This window comes from Akebia trifoliata, chromosome 11 (assembly GCF_017979445.1).
Source record: "Akebia trifoliata isolate Shusen 1 chromosome 11, ASM1797944v1, whole genome shotgun sequence".
Taxonomy (NCBI): domain Eukaryota; kingdom Viridiplantae; phylum Streptophyta; class Magnoliopsida; order Ranunculales; family Lardizabalaceae; genus Akebia; species Akebia trifoliata.
Window position 1 is genome coordinate 49,701,410 of NC_141385.1, and position 12,393 is coordinate 49,713,802.

The following is a 12,393-nucleotide window of genomic DNA, read 5'->3' on the forward strand; positions in this document are numbered from 1 at the left end:
TTTCTGTCAATTCTTTTACTTTAGAAATGGTAAACATGCCTAGATCTCATGTTCTTTTTCCGGCTGGTTTCATTTGGGGTGCCAAGAACCCTTTCAAGGTGCATTTTTTCACTTGGCTTCCCACGTTTGATCTCTCGATTCCTAAGGGGTTTTGTGTCTGCAAACTTTTGTTTTGTTTGTAATTTGTCTGATGAATCAATGGACCATATCTTATTACATTGCAAACCATCCTTCACCATATGGGCCCGTTTCTTCTGCCTCTTTAGAGTTTGTTCACTACGTCCAAATTCAGTTTCCTCTTTATTTCAATATTGGGATACCAACTCATTTTTGGGGAGAATGAAAATCTTGTGGAAGTTCTTACCGTTTGCAACTACTTGGGGGCTATAGTTGGAGAGGAATAGGAGAGTTTTCAATGATAAAGTAGCACACTTCCAAGAGCTCGTGATCATTATTCTTGGGTTGCTGTTTTTTCAGAGCAAGTTATGTCCAGACTTTAAAATGGTGTTCTTCGAGGATTTTGTATTAGATGAAACTTGTTGTGTGATAGTTAGTTTTGTTTTATTGGTCACCTTGACCCACGCTTTGTATCTTTTTTTTTTTCTTAATAAACCTTATACTTATCACAATAAATAAATAAAATATAAAAAAATTGAGGTTGACAGATAAAATTTTTACCTTATTCTCAAAATAGTAGCACTAGGAGAATGTTTGAAATGTATCACACATGTCAGACTAGTGCGTGCTTCGTGTGTAAGCTTTATTTATAGGCGTCTCCAAGGTTGGTTGGTAAAGTTTATGTGGTGATACCACAGACCAATGATCAAGATCCAGCCTTAACACTAAACCTATTAAAAATATTTTAAAAAAAGTGTGTAAGCTTCTTTATATGTCACGAACACTGAGGTGTATATGATAGGCATATCTATGGTTTAAAGTTTCATACCTATCTAGAATGTTTCATCCGAGACATTTCGATTTCGGAGAAGACCAGAATGTAACATTAAATCATGTTTTGTGAATGTTTCAGATTGTCTCATAATGATTCAAAATGTCTTAGAATGTTTTAGTCGAGATTGTCTTGATTTTTCTTCAACTAAAACATTGCCGTGAGATAAGATTTTAAACCTTGGATATATCACAACGTGAAAAAAAAAAAATCTATATTTGATGGTCCAAGACTGTCGAATTTCATAAAATTTGATGGATCAAAGTCAAATTTTTTATTGTCAATTTTTTTTTTTCAACAAACTAAAATCGTCAAATTAATGAAGGATGGGAAAATTTTGATGGTTCTTGATAAGGTCCCAATAACTTGACTTTGGGACCGTAATTTCTCGGATTCTATCACATTATAAATGCTAATTCCTTTTTAAATAATTATAAAATTAAATTATTTATCCAAATTAATAGAGCTAATGAGATTTTATTGTTAATTGTAGATAAATAAAGCGCACGTGGAAGTTATCAAATCGCGAAACAATTACGGTTACAATACGCGGGTCGAAAGGAAGTTTCCAGAAAAATCTCGATCGATTTGGGCGCCACGTCACCGCGCCGCGGTCATTTCGAGGAATTTGTCCTCGAGATTTTTACAGAAGCTTCTAGAAGCTTCGGTGGTTGTAACTGATTGGGCCATTCGAATCGAATTATCCGCCAAATCACCCCGATTACCCGAATACGAATATTATAAATTTGAGGGTTGATTTCAAAGAAGGGGTCCCCTCTTGGGTCCCTCTTAGGCTCTTCTCCTCTTCTCTTCTTCCATAATTTCTGATTTTTCTTTCTTTCTTCTCTGTAATTTTTCTTTTGGGAGATCTTGAGTGTAGTGAGAACATCAAGAGTAAGCCATTGGCTTTATTGTAATTTTTTTTGAGATCCTTCAAGAAGGAATCAAGTGCATCTTCATCTTCTTCTCCCATCTTCTCTTTGCTTTTTATTAATTGTTGCAATTATGAATCTTGCAATGAGTGGCTAGAATCTCCTTAGAGAGTTCAATAATGCCAGAGCAGTCCATCCATTTAATAATGTAGTTTCAAATTCATTATTCTTGCTTATCTTGTTAAATATTCTGTAATTTCTTCTTTGATTAGATCCCTTAGTTTATATTTCTGATTCAACTTTGATAGCCATTACTTAGATAAGTTCAAAAAAGGCTATGCTCTGTGAGAATCGGAATATAGATTAAGCAATCTCAATCAGATTAAGGTTTATATGAATAACTTTTAGTTACTTTCGTTGATTAAACGGCTCCACTTTCCGATCCATGAGAAATGACTTGCTACATGGATTGAGTTAGATTTAGAATTATCTGCATTGTGGATGGTTTGCAAAGGCTACATTGAGCTCTTCTAATCCCTCTCTCTTAGAATTTCAATCTTTATTTTCTGTTTAGATTTTCAATTTAGTTTCTATTACAACTTTGTTTTTTTTTTTAGAACTAATCTGTTTTTGTTTCTAAATTCTGTTTTGGCATTTTTATCCGAATGAATCCTTGAATCCTCACTGTCCCTGTGGAACGAATTCGACTTGCCCAAAGTCTTAGTTCAAATTTTTATCTCTGCATCTCTAATTACAAGCTTTAAACCGATCAGTTCTAAACTGTCAAATTGGAGAACATAAAAAGTTTCAACAATCAAGACCGTCAAATTTTAATTTCTAAAATTTGGGGCCTTTGACCCATCAAATTTTCTTATCAAAATTTTCATTTTTCACATTGTGTATGAATCTTTTAATTCCTGCTAGCCTCAATGTGCTTCACATGCACCTTTCTCTTTGATAGGCAAGGAATGAAGGCAACTATTGAATCCAAATCCTCGGGTTACTACACAAAGTCTCTACCAACTTACCAAGCTGGCACCTTTCCAAATACGGGGAAAAAAAAAAAAAAATAAAAATAAAGAGAAAGTGGGCAAAGAAGATTGAAATGTTCAATAAATAAAATAATATTAAGCCACTATTGTATTTTTCCTTCATTTAGTAGAAATTTTTTAATTAGCAAAGGTAAAAGTTAAATTAGGTTCAAGGGGGTTTGAAGTTTGAATCTAGGACACTGCACGTCTTATCGACTTAGTTAAGTTAGCACTTTAACGAAAGAATATGAGAGATTTACTCGATAGACCCAATTTTGCATTTTTATTACATAATTTCCCTTGAAGTTCTAACAACTCCAAGGGAATCTAACTTTATGAAGTTTGTTACCAATAAATCTCACTTTATCAAGTTTGTTACCAAACAAACCCTAGAGTGGGATCCACATCATAAAATTCAAATTTATGGTGTTAATTTGTTACTTAACATACCATGGAGTGGATTCTAATCACATGAATTTGTGGCATCCAAAAACATGATATGATACCTGGGGTTATAAAGAAAAAAATTCAAAAATTTTTAAAAGAAAATTAAGAAAAAAAAAAGAAGTTATTTTTCATTGTTGAATTTTAGTTTTAAATTTGGGAATTCAGTAGCCAACTATTTTCAACTCATGCGATAAAAAAAAAAAAAAATAAAAAATGTATTGAATGTGAGTTTTTACATGAAAGCTACAAGTCTGTCTTGTTGGATTGCTCATTTGATAATCCATGTGTGCCCAATGACCTTTGTAAAATTTAAAATATTACTAACTTAATCATGGTAGGGTGATTCATAAAGTAAGATTTGTTCAAGTAACAAATTTGATAAAGTAAGGAGTTTTTATAATAAAATTACAACAGATTTGAGATCATGATGAAGTCATCTAAAGTCATTAACATGAGCTTGATTTTCCATAGTTAATGCATCAAATGAAGCACACCACACATTACAAACAAAGAAAATGAGAAATTCAATAAATTGACTAGGGCCGATTAAGATAGTGTTAGATAGGGGTGGCAATCTTAACACCACTCACGACCATGACTTGAAAATGATACAAAATTAGTGGGTTTTGATCAAGTCTAATTGAGTTTGAGTCATATATAATAGTGTCAACCCATCTAACATGATTATTAAATGACTCCAATCAAGATTAGGAACGTCAATCCGTTTAACCCGTTTAATTACTTTGTCATTAATGTATATAGTTTTAATTATATCAATTATTTGTTAATTTTTTAAATTATACGTTTAGTTCAAAATGTATTTCAGTAAGTTTGCAAACACGTGTTCGCTGCTGCCGATGAAACTGAGTTATCATTTTTTTGCCACTATTGCCCCTAATTTTCTAGATATTACCTTTAATCTATGGTAAAATTCTTGGAAGAATGGAATTTACTTGGTAGGATAATTTTGTCTGTTTAGAGCTGAATCTACGGGTCGTAGTCAACAAACCATTTACCGACCAATGAGGTGGGTCTCTGTGATTTCGGAATCTTTTCGGACTCCAAAAGTTTATTAGATGTAATTAATTAGTCGGCCCAAAGGCTTTCGGCCTATTGGACCAAATAGCTTACGAGAGAGAGAATCAAGACTTCAAGGTCCCCCCAAAGCCAATCATCTTCAACCATAGAAAAGTGACTTTTTTCTACTTATCTTCGTCTCTAAAATTTTTAGCTCATTTAAGATAAAATGCTTTGTCTAGAATGTTGTCTAGGATTTTATTAAAAGAACGCCACCTATATTTAATAAGTCAATAGTATAAGTATTTTAAAATAAAATAAGATAGCGGGTCTGCTCAAAAAAGAATCTCACCAGATCCTCCACTAAGATTGTGTGGACATCGTCAATAACGTATGCATCAACTAAATCACAAAATCGCATTCATCCAAATCCTATTGTTTCTTTGAAAATTGATTCATACATGCATTTAAAATAAAATAAAATAAAAATGGTCATATTTACATTTTAATTTGTTGAAACTTGAAAGTGTTATTATGTTATTAATTAAAATTTTAGAAATAGATAAAGATGGATGGACTGAACAGATAATTGCGTGGACTGTGGACAATATGTCTATATGAGTGAGATTGCAAATGTAAAGGGGCCAAATACCATAAAATAAAGACCATGAATAACAAGTAGAGATGTTTTAAAGTTGACAATTTCAAGAAGTTGCCACATATTCTTTTTTTTGAAGGTGACAAAAAACAAAAAAAGTATAAACCAAGAGAGATTCTATTGCCACGCCTTCTTTTGCTAGTGCCACCCAATTCATATGTAAATATCATTTTAAAACTTGTTTCAACGTCTCATCTTGTCTTGTCCATCAAAGAGATCGAGTTGTCTCGGACGAGTTTTCCAATACGTTTGAGTTGTCTTATTCAAAAATGAGAAAAAATGAACTATGATTTTAAATCTCATTCGATTCATTTGACTTGTCTATTCATCTCGTTTGTGGACGATATTGAGATGTATCGAACGAGTCGTCTTGGTCTCAGATGAGATTTAAAATCATGTATGTAAAACATAGTTTCAAAACTCGTCCAAAATTGGGACGTATCGTCCGAGTTGTCTTGATATCTGACATGGATGAGACGGACAGACAAGTCAATTTTTCAAATGAGGTTTAAAACCCTACATTCATTTGTCTCATTTTTTAACAAGACGTCTCAAATGAATCGAAAAACTCGTTCAAGACGACTTGATATCTGGCATGGACTAGGCGAGACTCGAAACCAAGTTTTAAAACCATGATGTAAATCACAAAACTTAGCACAAATCTTAGGGTGGTGTTAGTAAAAGTTGGTGTGGCAATAGAATATCCCATGATTATTGTTTTTTATTTTTTCCAGTAATTTCTAGATTTCTCATCAAAATTAGAATCTATTTTGTTTATGTAATTCACTTTCAAAAACAATGGTGCTGGAATGAATCTAATTATAGAAAAAAAATCGAAAAAACAAAACAAAAATTCTTACATCACATTATATGTATATGTATATATATATAGGGTCCCATTTAGCAACAAACATTTTGGCAAAGCATGGGTTAGAGGTATTGGAATGGGCTGATTTTTGGTGAGGATGTTGGTGAGGATGGAGATCATCCTCACCAAAAATCAGCCCATTCCAAAACTTCTAACCCCATCAAAAATGGTTTACAAAAAATGGACGGTGCACGATTTTTCAACTTGTAATCTGGGGCTAGAAGTTTTGGAATGGGCTGATTTTTGGTGAGGATGATCTCCTCACCGTAGAGATCATCCTCACCAAAAATCAGCCCATTCCAAAACCTCTAACCTATGTTTTGAAAAATGTTTTGCCAAAATGTTTGTTGCTGAACATTTGCCATATATATATATAAGATTCTTAAACATGAAACCATTTTTTCTTGGGGTTATTTTTCTCTATGAAAAAGAGTGGCATTTTAAAAGGGTAAAATGGTCTTGATAAAAAGTAACAACTAGCATTTGTTCTACTACACTACAAGCTCAACATATTCAAAATAAAAAAGAGATCAACAACATGGCTTTAAGTCTCATCACAGACGATTTTATGTTTAAACATCTTCATTACTACCTTATTTCATAAAAAAATTATAATTTTTTTCATATAAATATATATGAATAAATAATTGTAAAACAAATTAAATGATTTATCTCGTTCGAGACATCTTGGTCTCGTCCATGAGTAAGATGAGAAGTCAAACTGAGTTTTGAAACCATCAACAATCAAGACCCAAACTATCTATCTTGAGAGCATCGTGGATTTACAATGGTCATGATATGTTTTAAAAAATTGAGATTACTTATGAAAATGCTCCTAAAAACCAGGATAACACAATAATATGATAAAGTAAGATAAGATGTTGAGTTTTATGTGCGGATAGTTGTTGTTCAAGTGTCGATTAAGACCTTTAAATACCTAAGCCTAAGTGTAAGAAAACACCAATTACATTCATCTTCTCATTCTATATTGTTGTTTATTTTATTTTGATGGCTTCGTGTGTGTGCTTTCATGCTTGTTTTATTATTTCTTATGGTTTAGTTATAAATTTCATGATAGTTCCAATCATTTTGTGGAAAAAAAAAAACATGTTAATTTCCATCCCTTATATAGAATAGAAGAGAACTTGGGGATCTTTTCAGACTTGTTTCTTTTATTGAGAAAAAGCAACTTAGTCAATTAAGCATGGATTTTACTAATTAATTTATTTACATTATCACACACACACACACACACACACACACACACACACACACACATAACAATTAAATTTGTTATTGAATGTCGGTAAAATGTCTGTTATTTGATATGGAGCAACTCCTAGGGTGACCATAATGGACCCAAATCTAGTAAGGGATGTTCTGTCTAACAAGTTCTCGGCCACTTCGTCAAGCCCAAATCAAACCCACTCATAAGAATGTTAGCAACTGGGCTTATTGACTATGAGGGTGAAAAATGGGCAAAACATAGAAAGATTATCAACCCAGCCTTCCATCAAGAGAAGTTGAAGGTTTTCTCTCTACTATATATGATCTTCTACTCAAACTTTTATATGCAACAACATCGATAAAAGTCACTTATGACGTGTAATGGTATGTTACTTAAAATGCAATCACAAAGCTGATATTGCTTTGTTATATTTTCATTGGTGTTTGTTATAGCGGATGTTGCCTGCATTTTATACTAGTTCCAGTGAGGTTGTCGACAAATGGAAAAAGTTGGTTGAGTCGGGGGGGTTGAATGAATTTGATATGTGGCCTGAACTTCAGAACTTGATTGGAGATGTCATCTCTTGTACGGCAGTTGGTAGCAACTATGAAGAAGGGAGACAAATATTCCAACTTCAAAATGAACAGACCTGGCTTATTATGAAGCTTTTCCAATCCAGATACATCCCAGGAATGAGGTATGATTATTAAGCATTTGAATTGTGTTAACTAAAACGCTTTTTCCGAAGTTCATGGGTTCTTGATTCCTAGATTAAGTTTCATCTTATTTTATGTTTAGATTTATTTTTTATTCTTGGATTTTAACTTTACCAATGACATTGGCATTCAGCTTTCTTCCCACAAAGAGAAATAATAGAATGAAACAAATCAACAGAGAAGTGCAAGACCTGCTAAGGAATATGATCAACAAGAGATAAAAGGCTATGAAAATAGGAGAGGCCAGTAACGATGACTTATTAGGATTGTTGATAGAATCTAATATTAAAGAGATTAAAGAACATGGAAACTCTAATAAGAAGGTAGGAATGAGTATTGAAGTGGTTATAGAGGAGTGCAAGCTATTCTTCTTTGCAGGGCTGGAGACAACATCGGTTTTGCTTGTATGGACAATGGTGGTGTTGAGTATGACTGGCAAGCGCGTGCAAGGGAAGAGGTTTTGCAAGTCTTCGGACAAAAAAACCGCACTTTGATGGGTTAAACCAACTCAAAATTGTGAGTATTAATTGTTATGTAATCCTCTACATTGTGATTGTTTGATGTATAGACACAAAATCCCCATTAATTCCTAAAACCTTTACTGCAGGTAACCATGATTTTGTATGAGGTTCTAAGATTATATCCACCAGGGGATAGTTCTTACACGTTGTACTTATAAGAAGATGAGATTTGGAAAAATCTCTCTGCCAGCAGGAGTACAGATCTCATTCCCAACACTCCTTGTTCACCATGATCGTGAACTTTGGGGTGAAGATACGGGCGAATTCAATCTAGAAAGATTCGCCGAAGGAGCTTCCTAGGCAACAAACAATCAAGTCTCATTCTTCCCATCTAGTTGGGGACCAAGGATATGCATTGGGCAGAACTTTGCATTGATAGAAGCGAAGATTGCTCTATCCACGATTCTACAAAATTTCTCATTTGAGCTCTCGCCCACCTATGCCCATTCTCCTTACACTGTTCTCACTCTTCAACCCCAATATGGTGATCAAATCATCTTACATAAACTCTAAAATCTTCTCCACAATCACCATTATCTTATATAAAATTATTGTGGGCTTCATCATAGTTGTCATTCAATCCGATATTATAAGTATTATGGAATCATATTTATCCTACTGCTTGATACTTTTAACTTGTAAGTTAAAGTTGAATCTGATGTCTAGATTTGAATCCTTTGGTCTGTTCATTAAGGAATTAACTTTTTCTTAGTTTCTCACTTTTTTTTGAGCTATTACTACATTCTTGAATCTTCTAATATTTGGTGGTAAAACTCCATTTAACACATCTTTTTAAGAAAAATTTCATTTTCAATTACAAATGAAAAAAACGAAATATTTAACTCCAATTCCACCTTTATTTTTAGAGTCATGATAATATGACTCGCCATGTGGCATACTCAATCGACTCTTAAGAATAATTTCATTTTCAATTACAAATGAAAAAAACGAAATATGCAACTCCAATCCCACCTATATTTTCAGAGTCATGAAAATATGACTCGCCATGTGGCATACTCAATCGACTCCCTAACATGACGAGTTTGGGAAGCGTAGACCTGTACGCCTTGGGAGACACTATTGCACATTACTTCCCCATAAAAAAAATGTGCATCCTAAGGCGTACAGATTTACGGTTCTTGAACTTGTCCACGTCAAGGAACACCTGGCAAGTCATATTATCAGGATTCTTATTTTTTTATTGAGTCCCGATCATATGCACCCAGGGTGGAGGATTGAAGCCTTCCTCCCACACCTCAACACTAGGGGTGCAACTTGGTCCAGTTCAAACTGAGAACGGAATCAAACCAATAACTTTAGAGTGGTTTGGTTCAATTTAGAACAAATTGCAGTTTGGTTTTGGGTTATGAAAATGGAGAAATTATCAATTTGGTTCGGTTCTCAGATCAAGCTTGTATAAAATCGAACCAAACCCTTATGCAATTAATAAATAAATATATGAATTATTTTAGTAATTAGGATATAGATTAATGATCTTTCATGGATAAACTAATGACTTTATATGGATAAATTAGTAATTTATTGTAAGAAATTTTATTTGTATTATATCTATTTTTTTCATTAAAAAATGTTATAATTTATAGAATATTGGCAACCCATAGAACCAAACTGACTTTAGTTTGATTTGGGTTGGTTCGGTTCCAATGGAATTTGATTCGGTTCTGATTCTTATTTAGTGGAACCGACCTATGTTGATTCAGTTCCAATTTGACCTCAAACCGAACCAAACTCAACACATGTCAATTAAGGTGTTGTTTGTTAAACTGAAAAAAATAAGTGTTGAATAGCATTAAACGCTGAAACTTATAAGCGTTGAATTTAAATGCTAAAAAATTTATTTATTTAGATATAGAATCATGTTTGTTACACATTGCTGAAATTGATAAATTATCTTTTTTACCTTTACAATCATATTATACATTGTTTGCATGTTTCAAATGCCTATTTCTTATTAAATACAATAAAATATATTATTTCTTATAAAATTAAAATACAATTCATTTTTAAATAATAAGTAATACTCAAAATTTCAATTTATAAATAATAATTTTTATTTCTAAAAACCCACAAATTTTAAATTAAAAATAATAATGTCATACAAGTCACCAAAATTTGAAATCAATATTGAAAGAACTTAATTTAGGATGAGTAATATTTATGAAAATGAAGAATATGTAATTATAAAAGCACCCTACGAATTAATAAGGGCAACCCACATTATAGCCAATTTGTTTTGTCTTATATGGGTTAAAGTTTTTGAAATGAACCAATTTTAGGTAATGATGGTCTATAAGGTCTAGAGATCATACTCACCAAAAATCAGTCCATTCTGAAACTTCTAACCACGTCAAAACTAGTTTTCAAAAAAAAAAAAAAAAAATGGACGATTTACAATTCTTGAACTTGTTTTGATGGGGTTAGAAATATCAGGATAGGCTGATTTTTGGTGAGGATGTCCTCACCAAAAATCAATACTCATTCCAAAACTTTTAACTCACATAAGACAAAATAATTTGGCCATGGTGTGAGTTTATTAATTTGTGAGGTGCTTATATACTTATCCATGAGATATAAGAGGTAATATCCTTTAAGTATAAGGGCATACTTGTCCATGTCCCAAAAAATAAAGGATATACTTGTCCGTGCCTAAAAAAACGATGTGTTTACCGCTTCAGTACTTTTTTTCATCATTAAAACAATGTTGAATTTTTTTTTTTTCATTTATTTTCAACAACAAATGTTGAAAATATGAAGTAAACAAACGCACTATTTTGACAAAAGGTGCTGAATTTTTTTTAGCAATAAGCGCTGAAATATAAGGCAAACAAACACCGCCTAAGTCACAATAAAAGAAAATTTAAAAAAAGAAATATTGTATGCATTAATTGCATGAATTATGCCTTACGTGGCATGTGTTGAGGTGTGAGAGGAGGCACAACGAATTATGTTGTTTGATGCACATTTTTCTGCTGAAAAATTCTAATCAAACACTTCCATGCTTGTACTAGTATGTAATTTATTTCAGATCATAGGTGTATGTATTAATGTATACATACACATTTTTATTCTATTTCTTGAACTAAAATTATATCGAATTCGATCTTCTCGTTCATGGGCCTTATCTTATATATATATATATATATAATTTTTTCCACTAGACTAAATTTTTAATGAAGTTGAAATAAACTTGCATTTTGAAGTTATTGAAGTTTTTATTTTTATTTTTGGTAGGTAAGCTCCTGGACTTGATCCCACATTTTCGAAATTGCGTTGATATATGTGATTTATGGTCTTAATTATCAAGTCCTTGGTTAATTTGGTGTAACCATTTAGTCTTCCTTGCCTAGATATTCCATCAATGAGAAGGAAGTCGATGTTTTGGTCGAAGTTGAGTAGCTGTTGTTGCATGTAAATCTTTCGGGTGTCTAAGGTCGACGGGCACTCATTGATCTCCCCTTTTTCATTCAGAGTGTAATTTCACATCTCAAATCGGTACCCTTCAAAATCGAAAAATGTGGGTCCAAGTTTTGGGTTTTGCTCAATAAATAAATAAAACTCAAAACTAATAAACAGAAAAATCATGATCATCATCCAACAAGAATATGCACTCTGATGAACATAATCATTTAATGGTATCTGGATATATCGATAGAAACCTGACTCAGTCCTTTGCCTAACATCTTTTATGTCCAAACCCAAAAAAAAAAATCATACCAGCAGTCCATGGATATGCAACACTCAATCTTTGTGGTTCACAAAAGTCTTTAAAAAATGAATCATGGTAATCTAACTATCCCACATGGCACACTCAATCGACTCTCATGGCGTGACAAATTTGAAAATCGTAGATATGTACGTCTTAGGATACAAAATTGCACTTCCCCATAAAAAAGTGTATCCCAAGGCATATAGATCTACGGTTTCTAAACTTGTCAAGTTAGGAGAGTTGATTGAATGTACCTCATGAGATAGTCAAATTATCACAACTCTTAAAAATACTACACCATTCAATTAAGAACAATCTAAATTGACGAATTATTGAAGAATTCTCAACAATTCTAAGAT

The 12,393-nt window shown here is 32.6% G+C and overlaps 1 pseudogene; it reads left to right on the forward strand.

Annotated features, from left to right (window-relative positions):
• The first annotated feature begins 7,278 nt into the window (after positions 1–7,278).
• On the forward strand, positions 7,279–8,820 carry LOC147392408 (cytochrome P450 CYP72A219-like; annotated as a pseudogene).
• The last annotated feature ends 3,573 nt before the right edge of the window (positions 8,821–12,393 follow it).